The sequence below is a fragment of the Artibeus jamaicensis genome, unplaced genomic scaffold (assembly GCF_021234435.1).
Source record: "Artibeus jamaicensis isolate MK-2021 breed Jamaican fruit bat unplaced genomic scaffold, CSHL_Jam_final contig_387, whole genome shotgun sequence".
Lineage (NCBI taxonomy): Eukaryota > Metazoa > Chordata > Mammalia > Chiroptera > Phyllostomidae > Artibeus > Artibeus jamaicensis.
Window position 1 is genome coordinate 42,835,566 of NW_026521812.1, and position 15,218 is coordinate 42,850,783.

Genomic DNA, 15,218 nt, shown 5'->3' on the forward strand with positions numbered 1-15,218 from the left:
GAGGCACAGAAAAAATCTTAGCTTGAAATGAAATTCTTATAGTAACTTATTGTTTTTCTAGGTGACTTGATAGATTTTGTCATTTATTATTCAGTATTTAGATTTTCCAGTCACTTTTTTTCTCCTTTCTAGAGAATACTCCACCTTTGGCAGTTTTATAACTCAGTATAAAACCTAATGGAGTGTGAAAAACAAAACAAGAATGTGACATTTCTATTGGTTGGTTAGGCTGTTTGAGTGAGGATGTTGACACTATTCACTTTTTATAAAAGTTATCAAGCGTCGTGTATCTGTGTTCCTGTTCCATAAATATTCTCTAGTGGATTATTAATGGTGACATGCATCACATACATGCAATATCTGTGTGTAGATATAAAGAGAAAAATTGATTCAGTATATCTCTTGACCTTTTTTTAAATCAGCCTCCTGTTGTTCAGAAGTGAGCATGGAATTCTAATACTCTGAAAAACATGAACTGTAATGATCTGTTTCAGAGGTTGTTTATGTTCTCGCTCATCTGTAGAAAGACAGGTGGCCAAAGTGTAAACAGGTGACCGAAGTGTGCCTGTCAGGGCCACGCAGCACTCACGCAGCTTGTCTTGCACGCTTGCCTCACTGACAGTCATAGTTCCATTCCGAGGCCTCATTGGAGAGACTGCGCCTGTTCTCCCTGTGGGTTGCACTGAGAGCAGATTGAGCAGATATTTATTTCCTCACTTTCATTGATCGGCTCTGTGACAGGATAGCTTTTTCAACAACTAAATGTTTTGTGTAGTGGTAGATGGCCTGCGCGGTTCATCTGGCCTCGGTGAGTATAGTTTCCTGATTTTTTTTACTGATTCAGAATTGCACAAGGAGTTCTCGGAAGGACAGTAGAAAGACCAAGAGTTTGACCCAGAAGGCTCAGTTTGTAAGTGAAGAAGCAGAGCTCAAATCCAGGTGCTTAGATCTTAAGGGAATTGGAGTGTTAACTTCATTTTAAGTGTTCTTTTCAGTAACTATTGTTTTAAGCACAGAAAGTACTTGTCATACCTTATATTTCTCATTGGTACAAGAATAAAATTATACTTTACAAATGATAAGGTATCATACTCCCACACACCCCTGCAGCAGCAGTAAACTCAGTAAACTGCTGAAAATCATCCTTCCGCCACAAGCCTGGCTTTGTTAGTCAGGTTTTGGAATCGTCAGTTTGTCAGAGCCAGAGTTGTGTTCTTGAAAATTTAGACTGAAATTCGAGTGTCTTTGCTAATTCAAAAAATTTCAGAGGAGCCCTGGCTGGTATAGCTCAGTGGATTGAGCACGGGCCTGCGAACCAGACAATAGCGGTTCGATTCCCAGTCAGGGCACATGCCTGGGTTGCAGGCCGGTTCCCTGCAGGCCAGTTCCCAGCAGGGGACACGTGAAAGGCAACCATACATTGATGTTTCTCTCCTTCCCTTCCCCTCTAAAGATAAATAAATAAAATCTTTAAAAAAAATTCAGAGGAGACAACTCTACTTAAACAAAAATAAAATATATTTTTAAAAGAGTTTGAGTCATTTAAAAGTGGTTTTAATACAAAAGAAAGTTAAAACAATTCTTAGGACTACATCATGTTTTGTTCCTTAGAATTGCTCAGGATGTAGTAGGAACTCTGCAATAGAATTCTAATTTTAGCATGTTGGACTAAATCGCTTCAACTAATTATTGAGCTAATTTAAGGGGGGGTTATTCACATGTAAGTTAATGTGCAGGGGCCAACAGAGACAGTTTGGTCTTAAAACACCTTGCATGCCCCTGGAACATGTGATGGTTTAGTTCATGTGGGAAGAAAGAGCTTATTAATAAAGTAGGGCAAGTGATACTTTGGTATTTGTTATTAGTATTAGACAAAAATACTCCCCTAAGAAATACTATTATTATGAAACTATAATATATATAAAACTTCAAGACACATTGTTAGTAGGTGAGTTCTAGTTATAGAGGATGGTTAGTGTTCAGATTTTGGTAGTGGCCCAGATGATTGGGCCAGAGAGACCAGATTTGTAATTCACGGTAGATTTGTACCGTCAGCTATTTTTAAAGATATAGTTCTCAGGTTTTGTTTGATATTATATATAAATTTCTGTTATTGAGTGGCATAAGAATGGATAGCATCTTTCAAAGTTTTCATGTAGCTATACATTCAAAGTCCTTTTTCATTTTCATTTTGAGGTCTCACTCAAAAAAGTGGTGTGATTTTTTTAAAAACTAGGTTGGAATCCAAATGAGTGTCACCTCTTTCCAAGTAATACCCTGGGACTGTACAGGGGCCAGTGCCAATGTTCGCGGTACTTTTGAAATTCCTCTGTGAAGACTACCTTCGCAACCCGTAACAATTCTTTGAAAGCTCACAAAGGATGACACTTCAAGACAAATCCTTTGAGGCCCATGTTGACTCTGGAAAATAGATAGAATAAAGACATTGACCCAAGTCAGTACTTGAATCATGTTCATAAAGTATTAGTTCAAATCCAGTATTGCTAATTAAGAAAGAGGGAAGAAAATCACCTACAAGATAGAACTACGAAGCAATGAAATGATTTTTTCCTGTAAATATCAATTACATGGATTTATCTTTACATCTAAATGTATCGGGATGACAGTGATTAATAAGATTACATAGGTTTCAGGTGCACACATCTGTGATACATGTTCCGTATACTGCACTGTGTGCCCACCACCCAAGGTCAAGTCACCTTCCGTCACCAACCATCTGCTCCCTCCACCTCTTCCTGCCTCCCCCCCTCCCCTCTAGTAACCACCGTACTGTTGTCTGTGGGTTTTAGCTTTATATCTCACATAAGAGTGAAGATTTATGGTTCTTAGCTTTTTGTGAGTGACTTATTTTGCTCAGCATCAACAATTTTAAACTCACTTTGAAAGTAGTTCAGGAGTTACAGCATCATTGAGTAAATATATAGTCAGAAAGTGGACATTCCAAAGGGCAATGTACATATTCAGTTGAATATATAAATTCTGACAAATTTCTCTGAAAATATTCTGTATTTTTATAGTCTGAACTAAGGTGAAGTTATTTGCCTACATAAAAAAAGTTCTGCTGGCACAGTGGCCATTGTACTAGGCCTTTTTGGCTTTTTTCTTAGGTGACACTCCTCACTAAGGTGCCTGTTCCTGCAGTCCTGGGTGTCATTTAACCTTCCTGGGCATTGCCTGTTGCTAAATGGTCTCCAAGGAGTTTTCGAGCTTTATGGCTGTGATAATATGTAGCAAAATAACATACAATTCTCTTTGCAACTCTAAACTTGATCCTTTGTGTTTTGTGGAAGTTGTTGGCTTTTAGAAATAAACAGTTTGACCTAGACTAAACTGAGAAGGAGACATAGACTGATTTAGTGATTCAATCTGCTCAAGTAAATGACATGATTGGGGTTGGGGATAAGGAATTTACTGGAACATGCATTTGAGGAGACTTTTAATTCTCTATGGTAAGTTTGCAGATGAGGTTTATAAAAGCATTTCCTAAATTTCCGCATCCTTTCTGTGAAGGCAGTCTGGGCATGAGAAGTGGTGCAGACCGAAATACAATGGCTCGTTGAAGCGCAGATCAGTGGTCAGAGCCACAGCTGCCTGGGGGTTTAGCCCGCACCTGTGCTGCTCTCAACCCCAGAGACCGGGGTGCACCCAGGCCTCTCCTGTACGCCCAGGTCCTCACTGTCCGCCTTTGCTTACTTCTTAGAAAATCTTGCTTCACATTGTTGTTATTCTTAATCTCCTGTTAAAGTGTAAAAATGACACGTCATTTGTCCGTTTCCATATACTCTTTGACATACTTCATGCTTTTCATGCTTGATGTTTTATGTTTCATTCTCCCCTAAACCAAGCTTCAGACACTCATGTTTCTCTCGAACCTTTCCGCCATGCCTTTGGAGACCCATTTCTTTTTTTTTAAGATTTTATTTATTTATCTTTAGAGAGGAAGGGAAGGAGAGAAGGAGAGAAATATCAATGTATGGTTGCCTCTCGTGAGTCCCCTTCTGGGAACCGGCCTGCAACCCAGGCATGTGCCCTGACTGGGAATCGAACTTCGATTGTCTGGTTCGCAGGCTCTCTCTCAATCCACTGAGCTACACCAGCCAGGGTTTGGAGACCCATTTCTTAATGAAAGGAATTATGTCCTCACTTCCTCACTAGCTACTTCCTTTATCTCCTTGCTTTACAGAAACATGGCTCACATTTAAGACCTTCACATTTCCCACAGTGCTTTCAAATAACAGTCCTCATTGGCCCACACGATGTTTTAGGTCATGTTTTTTCCCCTTCGTTCCTTTGAGACTGATACTCCCTCCTATGTACATCTCCACACCCATCATACACTTCTTTGATGTCTGTGTCTGTTGAGTTTATCACATCTTATCTTCGCCCAACTTCTTAACCACTCTCCCCTGTTTTAACCATTCTTGCCCATTTTCAGAGTTGTGCTCTTAACCCCCTTTAATTTCCACGTCAGTGACCTTTTCTGTACGTTGGCCTTTCTTGTTCTGAAGATCTTCATTTCTCACGGCCACTAGAGTCCCAGCACTGTAGATACCCACTCGTGGCTGTGTCCTGGGCCTTATCTTCACCTGCAGCTGCTCGGACTCTGAAATGCTAAAGTCCTATATCTTAACTTCTCACAACTTCCTTTGCTTACAGATCTCTAAGGTTGCTAACAAACAGCACATGTAAAGCAGAACTTGTGATCTTTCTGCTTTTTCTCCTGAGGTTTCACATTTTTTAATATACTCCATCCTCTACCAGTTGCCAAGCTAGAAATTTGGAATACATCCTTGATTTCTTCTTCCACTTCTCTTGATCACCATTTTCTTTCAAGTTGCACATCTGGAGTTTTGTAGCAGCCTCCTAAGGAAACTTCCTGTACCTAGTCCTGCCCCTCTTGTATCCATTCTTCACCCTAACCACACAGAATTAATCTGAAGTGTAAATTGATTACGTCACGCTGTTGAATATTCTACTCTTAGTATCATCTACGAATCCCTGAACACCAATTGGAGGCCCTGCATGTCTGGCTCTGTTTGCCTCTCTAGCCTAACTCTTGTCTTTCTCCCTTCAAACCCTGTGATTTAGTCATGTTTAACTTATTTCAGTTCCTGGAATATGCCATCGATTTATTTAACTTTGGACCTTTGAGGATGTTCCCTATGCTTTGCAATTCTTCCCCCTCCTGTTAGCTTGTCACATTCTTTGCTCATCCTTCAGACTTTAGCTTCCTCTAGAAAGCTTATTCTAATCCCCTTATTCTGGATAGGTGTTCCTCTGCGTTTTGGCATCCTGAATTTTCTGTTATAGTACTTATTAAGCTGTGTTATAACCCCTATTTACTGTATTCTGCATATGACTATAAGCTTTGTGAGGGCAGAAATGTGTCAACAGCACCTAGAATAATTACTGACACCTAGTAGGGGCTCAGTGTATCACTTGATAAATGAATAAATAAGGAAAGAAAGAAAGGATACAGTTTCTTTTTGGGAATAGCGGGAGATAAAGTTAGATGGGATCTCACTACATAGGACCTGCTTTAAAATTAGCATGGCAAGTTTCTTTTTTTTTAGTGTGAAAACTGATTTCAGTGTGGATGAAAAAAAGTGAGGAAACTAATCAGGAGATTGTACTACTTTTGCAATCATGTAATCCAAAGATCCTTGAACTGTAAACTGTAACTATTAATATGAAAGGTGTATCAGAAGAAGGCATAACAGAATATGACCACTACAATATAAGGTGGGAGGCTAAATAGAAAGTGATTATAGTATTTTGACACTTTTCCTGCCAATGATGGAAATAGGGAGATTTGAATAATACATTTTATAAGGAAGAAATTTCAGAATTTCTAGCATTTTATATTTACATATTAAATTAAACTTGTAAGGGAAAACATTTCACTGTTTATAGAGTAATTGTAAAATGATTTTTAGTAGAAGACACTAAATAGCCATTTTATTTATAAATGCAGCTTCGCAATTTCTTGATTTTAACTCATAATCTCACAAACTGCTCTTTTTTGAGACTCAGACAATGCTCAGACAAAATGACTATATTTTTCCTAATTCATTGCTTGTCCTGGATATAAAAGAATTGTGATTTTTTTATACTATAGATGCTTTTACAGAAATTCATTACTGAGAAAGAATGGTTGACAACATGTAGAAATATTATCATAAACATTTATTCACCACTAAAGAAAAAATTCATAATATAACATTTCTCCAAGTCTTTCTTCTTATTTTGACAACACAGACAGAGTTGGAGTGTCTTTGAAAAATGAGCAGCAGAGGTAGAGACTTAGAAGTAACTCGTCCAAAAATGATTGCCAGGTCCCTACGGGTAGGTGAACGTGTTAAGGGAAAGATTATAAGGGGAATAGAATGGATGATTACTGATAAATCCTTATAAACTCCACTGTCACAGAAGTATTTAAGAAGTGCCATCAAAATGTAATAGAAGGAATAATAAGAGAAATGAATGGGCCATCTAAATGTTACAGACTAATACAGAAGTAAGGTAGTAGGGATTGGAGCCATATTACAGGCATTAACAGAGGAAACATGTTCACCTGCATGTCTTACCTACAAAAAAGAATTAAATTTGAATGGCTAAAGAGAACGTCAGTTAACTTGAAATTACTTGTCTTGGCATTCAAGACTATTCAGAATCTGAAACTCAGTGACCAGTATTGATCTTCTGAAGGCCCTCAAACTAATGTCCGCAGTGTCCTCCAGCACAGACAGGGAGACATCTGTGATTTTATTGCCTGTCTCATTCTTTTCCTCGTTTGAATCTATGCAAGGGCTCAATGTAAGCCTCACTTAATTTATGTGGTCTTCCTAAGACTCTATAGTCATCTGTATGTGCATCACTGATTTTGCTTTTAATTTGGGCCTTTGACATTTTTTTTTTGCTTATATCTTTTGTCTTTCCAATGAGACTGTAAGCATTTTAAGGGCAACACCCAAGTTTTCTATTTAGTGCTCAATTCTTTGAGCTTCCTCAGACCTTAGTTACATTATTTTTAAAAAGTTTTTGCACAGCGAAGGAACTTGTCAACAAAATGAAAAGACAACCCACAGAATGGGAGAACATATTCGCCAATACATCTGATAAGGGGTTAATATCCAAAACTTATAAAGTACTTATAAAATTCAGTACCAAAATAACAAACAGCCCAGTTAAATGGGCAAAGGACCTGAGTAGGCACTTCTCCAAAGAGGACATACAGATGGCCATCAGACATATGAAAAGATACTCATTGTCACTAATCATCAGAGAAATGCAAATAAAAACCACAATGAGATACCATCTCACACCTGTCAAAATGGCTATCATCAGTATATTAACAAACAAGAAGTTCTGGCAATGATGTGGAAAAAGGGAAACACTTTTGCACTGTTGGTGGAAATGCAGACTGGTGCAGCCACTGTGCAAAGCAGTATGGAGACACCTCAAAAAATTAAAAGTGGATTTGCTTTTTGAAACAGCGATCCCACTTCTGGGAATATATCTGAAGGATCCCAAGACACTAATTCAAAAGAACTTAAGCACCTCAGTGTTCACAGCAGCATTATTTATAATCACTGTAATATGGAAGCAGCCCAAGTGTCCATCAGTAGATGAGTGGATAAAACAACTATGGGACATTTACACGATAGAATACTACTTGGCTATAAAAAAGAAGAAAATTTTACCATTTGTAACAGTATGGGTAGACCTGGAGAACATTATGCTAAGTGAAATAAGCCACTCAGAGAAAGACAAATACCACATGATTTCACTCACGTGTGGAATCTAAGGAACAAACTGAACTTAAAAGGAAAAACAGAGACAGACTCATAGATGGAGAGCAGATGAAAGCTAATGGGGGTGAGGTTAGAGGGTGGAGGGATGGAGCAAAAGAAAAAAGACTCATGGATGTGGACACGAGGTGTGGATGGCTGAGGGGAGGGGGTTATAAGGGGAATAAATGGTAACGGAAAAACATAATAAAGACTATGTATTTTTTACAATTGGAATCAGTTTTCTCATTGATGAGAACTAAAGTGCTCTGTATCTTGAGTGTTACATAGTGCCAGGTATGTAATAACTCCCAAAACAAATAAAAAATCCCCAAATGTTTCATTATATCTCTTGGGGAAAAATCAAAATGTCTTTCCGCCATTCCCCCCACCCCAGCCACCACCACCTCCCACACCTGATCCCACCCACCCTCCTTGGTTTTGTCCATGTGTCCTTTGTAGATGTTCCTGAAACCCCTTCCCCCTTTTCTCCCATTATCCCTGCCCACCTCCCCCCTGGGTACTGTCAGTTTGTTCTTAAAATCAAATGTTTTTGGTTGACCAGGTTAAAGTGAATTCTTGATAGTTTATAACCAAAGAAAGACTAATGTTTTCACCAACATCTGCCTATATACTTTCTATAGTAAAAATATTTGATACATTGAATACATACAAATGCTAGTTTTATCACAAAATTATAAATCCCTTATTTTATCAGTATACTCTTTTTATTTTTAAATATACCATTCACTGTATTGACTTGACCATGGTCCTGGTGCTCTGTGGGAGCCAGATACATAGTAGTTTAAATACATGGGCTCTCCAGGTCACTTCAGACTCAACCACCTATTAGCAGTAAGAACTGCAACCATGGCCCTCAATCTCTCTGAGCTCCACTTTCTTTATCTGTAAAAGGGTTAATAACAGTACATGTCTGTTTCATGCCTGGAGCATAAAACTGGCTTACTGAGATAATTAAATGAGATAATCCCTATACAGTATGGAGCACAGTGTCCAGCACTTAGTAAGTCCTCGGTATAGTTCTTACCCACTGTAATAAGGTTTTTCTCTGATCAACAGTGCCATGAGAGAAAATTCTCTACAATTCTTACATGTTAATTTTATGGGTGGTATTTCTGTTAACTTTAAAACCATTTACACCCACTATTTTACATGATATTTTGATCATAAAATAGTAGGTTCTTTTCATAGTTATGTAGAATTGAATTGGCTAACTTCCTTGTGTTCCAATGCTTATAATTTCATAGTGACCAGGCTGATGCAGTCTGGCACAAAATATCCCTTCCATGGCTTTCTTTTATTGTGTGATGCAAGATGCTTGTATCACAGAAAAAATTCAGAATGCCTCTCTAAGTCTTCAGGAGTCAAATCAGAGTTAATTACCAGGTAAGAGAAAAGTTATGAATATAAAAGTGATATGTGGTATTCTCAAAGGAATAATTTTAAAATAAGATTTTGTAAATGATAAGGTATCTTGTGCACCATTTTACTACCTATTGCTATGCCCTGATTTCACTTAGAAGACAGTATAAATTTATAGCCTAACCACACTGAGTCCTAAACACTAAAGGCAAACCACAGTGAGGGGATTTTGTCGTAACTACAGAGAAACTGTAACAAGCCCAACACCACAGGATCAAGTAAGTGGTAGATCCAGGAATAGAACTGGGGAGGCTCTGATTCCTCCTCACATGCCGAGACCACAAGGTTCTGCTGCTTTGGGACATAATGACAGATCATCCAGTGCTGCGGGACCGCTTGTACACGGTGCAGGGGGAGCAAACCCTGCCGGGGCACTAAAAGCAGGCACCCTCCACTACCAAGGCCTGCGTGGAAACCAGAGAGGTTGGGAAGGAGCCTTTATAAGCACCAGATGATTATTGACTGATATTTGTGTTTGGGGTAATCAGTTGCTACCACAAAGTTTGTTTCTCAGCTGAGATTATAAAACAAATGTTATACTTTATAACCATGGGAATGCCGATACTCATTCTTAATAACCCTTTAGTAATTTTTAACAATGATATCTAACAAGTTACCTAGAATGACATCACATATAATAAGGAGCATAAAATGTCTGTTCCTTTCAAAGTTGACCTCACTCTCCTATTGTACTTAAAATTTTTTTTCTTTTGCCTGTAGTTGGTTTCCAGATTACTGAAATGGTTGGTTTGAAGGATTTGTTCTGCTGTTGTTTTGCTCTTTGGGAATAAATTTGCCAGTCTGCTCAATCATGCCAGAAGTAGCCTTATCCTTTTTGCTGTTTTCTATGGATAAAAATTATTTGTTTTTACTTATATTCTACTTTTTATTATATCACAGGCCTTTCTAAATTTATTTTCTTTCATACTGAGATATACCCTTTAGAAGTTTCTTTAAGTAAAAGTCCTTTAGTATCTATTTGTATAAAAATGTTGTCATTTCAGCCCTGGCTGCTGTGGCTCACTGGGTTGGGCATTGTTCTGTAAACTGAAAGGTTGCAGGTTCAATTCCCGGTGAGGGCACATGCCCAGGTTTCAGTCCGGGTTCCTGGTTGGGGACAGGTGAGAGGCAGCCAATCGATGTTTGTCTCCAACATCAATGTTTCTGTTCCTCTCTTTGTCTCTCCCTCCCCCTTTCTCAAACAAGTAAATAAATAAATAAGTAAATAAACCTTAAAGATGTCATCTTTTCAGCCTTACTCTTGGAGAATAGCTTTGCCACATACACTATTCTAGGATGACAATTATTTTCTCTTAGGCCTTTCAAAATATTCCACTGTCTGTAGCTTCTATTGTTGCTGTTAAATAATAAAAAATATCTTGAGATGAGTGCTCGTGTGCCAGTTTTTGCACACTGAGCACTTACATGTACCACTTCACTTAATCCTGATAACAAATTTATTGTCTCCTAATGGAGGAAAAGGCACACAGAACTGGTAAAGGTACAGAATGATTGAGGAAGGAGGACAGATTTCACCCCAGGAGCGCTGACTCTAGAACCTGTGTTTCTGAACAACTGCCATAGCCAAGCAAATCCTTAAAGCGAATGACAGATAATAATATTGTAGTAACAATGTATGGTGCCAGGTGAATACTTGAAATATTGGGGGGACCACTTTGTAAAGAATATGATTGTCTAATCACTCTGGTGTACACCTCAAGTGATACAAAATAGTATTTAAAAGAGTGTGAGAGATAAATAACATTGCTAAATGTAAAGTTATTTAAAAACTGTATTAATTGCAAAAGGGAGGCATTTTTTTCTGAATAGAGAGATAGTAGACTAATCATCACTATTAGACTATCATTACCTAGCAGTATCAACATGTGGTGACTGTTTTCTCCTCTAGAGGATGAGAATAATCCCATAGTGCCTCATGGTGTGGTTAAAGAATAAGTGACTGTACACACACACATACACACACACAGTGAAAAATACTTGTTGTGATTAGCAGCAGTAGAATGAAAGAAAAGCACAGAACCTGGCCTGACAGTACATCGGAATGTGGTTTCTGACTACAGGGGTGGGAGACAGGGCCGACTGTTGAGTAAATGGTGCTGGTGGAGTTGAGGGAATTACATGAAAAACAGATTTTGATCTTTCCTTTTGGAAAAAAATCTATATCCAAATAGTAAAAAAATAATACCAGAGACAGCACTTAATTATTGTCTAAATCCATGATATTGTTAGAATAAAAATGAATAATAGTTAAAATGCATGTGGAGAAGACACTAGTAAGCATACCATCAAGAGTAGAAATTATAGGTAAAAAAATGGAAATATCTGACTCCCTAAAAATTTAAAATTTCTTTTGTAAAAACAAACAGGAACTTTGTAAATGATTAGTCGCACAATATACTAGAGTAAGGAAATCTGTAACGTACAAAAGAAAGTTAATACTCTTAATTTGTAAAGAGTTCTTGAGAAATAATAAAGGACCATAAGAATAGAAAAATGAACTGAGTAACATATAATCTTCGTAGCTAAGAGGACTAAGCTTCACTAATAATCAATAAAATACAAATAAAAATTCAGATACCAGTTTTCACTATGAATTTTATGTTATTAAAAAACTTCATCAAGGACAAATATAATAGCACACATTAATAACCACAATGAAAAAAAAGTAACTTAAACCGAAGGTGTTTTGTTGGATCAGAAGGAAAAGACCTCATTTGTATCATGATAACAAGAGGTGATGTTTTGAGATGATTTTTAAGTATAGGCATGATATTGACAAGAGATGAGACATGAGAGAAGGTTTATTGCTCTCTCTTCTCAGAGGTTTGGCAATGGGGTGGTGGGAAAAAATAATAACCATAATTTCATTTTGTCATGGTTGAGGAATGTGGTTTTAAAATCCGGGAGTTCTAAGACTCCTTGGAGACAAGAAGGGACGAGTGGAGAAAGTGGAATTGAAGCAGTTACTACAGAGAAGTAAAGTTGAAGTAATAAGGTCCTTGGAAAGATTAGAAACAAGGAAGTAAGACTACTTCTTAGAAGTAGAGAGGGAAAATAGAAGTAAAAGTGCAAAGGTTTTTAAAAGTGGAGCAGAGGTGGGAAAGCTAACATTGTTCTCTTGGATAGCATTGATTTTAGTGAGGTAGTGACTGGTAAGAGATTGAGTGCTCCTGGGACAAGGAGAATAAAAAAAAGTCTGTAAAAGCTTCTTTGGGGTCATGTTATGGACCAATAAGCAATGAAAACAAGTATTGTAGGACTTGATTAAGGTCGCTGGCTGGTTGATAGCATGGGACTTATGTGCCATCTAAGAGGACTGAGGGAGTTATTCAGACTGAGGGAAAACAAGGGGACAAGGGTGTCTGGGGCCGGTGCTCTGCTGAAATCACCATCTTTGGCATTCAGAGGTGAAGCTAGACAGAATGAATTAGGAGGAAAGGAAGGACCAGCATGAAGATACTATACACTAGAGAAAGAGTGCAACACATGGAAGACGGGTAGGGACAGAGAGAGGAGTGTTTCAGAATTTAAAATCTTGGCAATAGAACTTTTAGACCATTAACTTCTTCCTCATAATTCATATTTTATTAGCTATTTTTTGCTCATATAGGAATTGTGTTACTATTTTTATTTGGGCCAAAATATTTTTTTTACCATGAGAGCACTATTATTTTTTAATTATGTAAGTTTCAAGTGTACATTATAATTTGACATTTATATACATTACGAAGTGATCAACTCCAAAAATCTAGTGACGACCATTGTGCACCTGATGCCCTTTATCCCTGTTACCTGCACCCCAACCCCCTTTCCCTCTGGTAACCACCCGCCTGTTCTCTGTACCTATGAGTTTGTTTTGCTTTATTTTATAAGATTACACATATGGGTGAAATCATACGGTATTTGTCTTTTTCTTTCTGACTGATCTCACTTAGCATTATATCCTCAAGGTGCATCCATGTTGTCACAAATACCAAGATTTTCTTCTTTTTTATGGCCGAGTAGTATTCCACTATGTATACACGAGCAAAGAATAGCTAATAACATATGAATTAAGAGGAAGAAGCTAATGGCCTAAAAGTTCTATTGCCAAGATCTTAAATTCTGAAATTTTCTTCTCTTTGTCTCTAGCCCCATCTTTCATCCATTCCACTGACTCTCCAGCACACAGTATCATATTTGTGTATCTCACATCTTCTCTATCCATTCATCCATTGATGGACACCTAGTTTGTTTTGTTTCTCGCTCTTGTAGATAATGCTGCAATAAATATGGGGTATATATACTTTTTTGAATTAGTGTTTTTATATTCTTCAGATACATATCCAGAAGTGGAATAACTGAATAAGGTTGTTCTCTTCTTAACTTTTTGAGGAATCCTCATACCGTTTTACTTAGTGGCCACACTGATTTGCAGTCCCACCAACAGTGTACAAGGCTTCCCTTTTCTCCACAGCTTTTTATTTATTGTCTTTTTGATGATAGCCATTTGGACAGGTATGAGGGGATATCTCATTGAGGTTTTGATTTACATTTCCTTACTGATTAGTGGTGAACATTTTTACATGTGCCTATTGGCCATCTGTAAAATATTATTTCTTTTGAAGACCTGATGGACTATTGTAGAAACTATTCTGAGCAAATAAGCAATGTTACCAAAAAGATTTTGATGGAAAGAAAAGGAGATGGAAGTGGAATGTATGCAGGAAAAAATTTTAATGCTGATGAAGAAAAATAGCAGTTTCATAGGAATTTGTTTTCTTAGGTAACTGTAGAAAAGAAATATTTTTAAAGAAGGGGAAGTTAAAGATGAAGAAAAATTATTATTTATTATTGTAATTTGGAATTTTTCTGCTCATATTTGAGAATTCAATCAAAAGAGAAAAATGTGTTAGAGTCTTAATGTCGTAAGTTTTTTTTTACATTTGTTTTGACTAGGCTAACATTTTTAATTTCATTAATGAAAACAATTGATATAGAAAACTTCTGTAACCTACCTAGTGCCTGTGCTTTAAAAATTAAATGAAAGGAACTTGTTTTTGTTTTTTGCTAAATGGTGGACAAATTATGCAAATCTCCCCTCCCTGGTTTACCAGTTGTGGAAGACTTTCTTTTGTGTATAAAATTGTACCTTGAGATTAAATGAGAAAATATTTATAAATTATATTAATTCAACAATTATTTGTTGAGTACTTACAGGTATTGTGGGAATGTTGTGAATTCAGTTTTGGACTTTTAAGTATGAGGTACATTCAAATAAAAGAATCCAGCCGGCCATGGGATAGACAAGTCTGGGGTTCACAGGCAAGACTGTAAATGTGCTTTTGGGAGTCAGTGTTCATAGTTGATTAAAACCATGAGTGTGACTGAGAGTCTATCAGGACACACACATGCACACAGTGGAACAAGGATGGAATCATGGGAAATGCCAGTGTTTTGGGGCTAAGGATCCCACGAGGTAAAAGAAAAAATGATCGGAGGTTTGGGAAAAGGCACAGAAAAATATGATATCACAGAAGTCTAGGGAATAAAGTTTCAGGAAAAAAAGACAGTCACCATGCAACAAAGAGCGCTAATAAATTAAGGACTAAAACAGTGTTCATTGGATTTTTAGTCAGGAAATATTTTAACTTCAGAACAGAAATTCCAGTAGAGTTGTGAGGGCACAGGTAAACTGTGGGGGACTGAGAAGTAAGTAAGAGATGGACTGCGAACCACTATTTCAAGTGCATTAAATGGAAAGGTAGAAAAACTTAGGGTCAAGGGAATGTTTTCTCTTTAATGAGAGATGCAAGCTCAGTGATCGGGTAAGAGGAACTTGCCCAGAAGGAGCTGTAAAGTGAGAGAGGGAGCCAACTGAGAAGGCTCCCTCTCATCTGGAGTGAGAATGTGGGCACCAGTGGGAAGTCACCTGGAACCAGGGAGAGAGCACCCTGTCCACTG

At 37.6% G+C, this 15,218-nt stretch overlaps 1 protein-coding gene across 1 annotated transcript in view; it reads left to right on the forward strand.

Annotated features, from left to right (window-relative positions):
• ME1 (malic enzyme 1) overlaps positions 1-15,218 on the forward strand; it is a 163,927-nt gene that overhangs the window by 110,437 nt on the left and 38,272 nt on the right. The window lies entirely within an intron of this gene.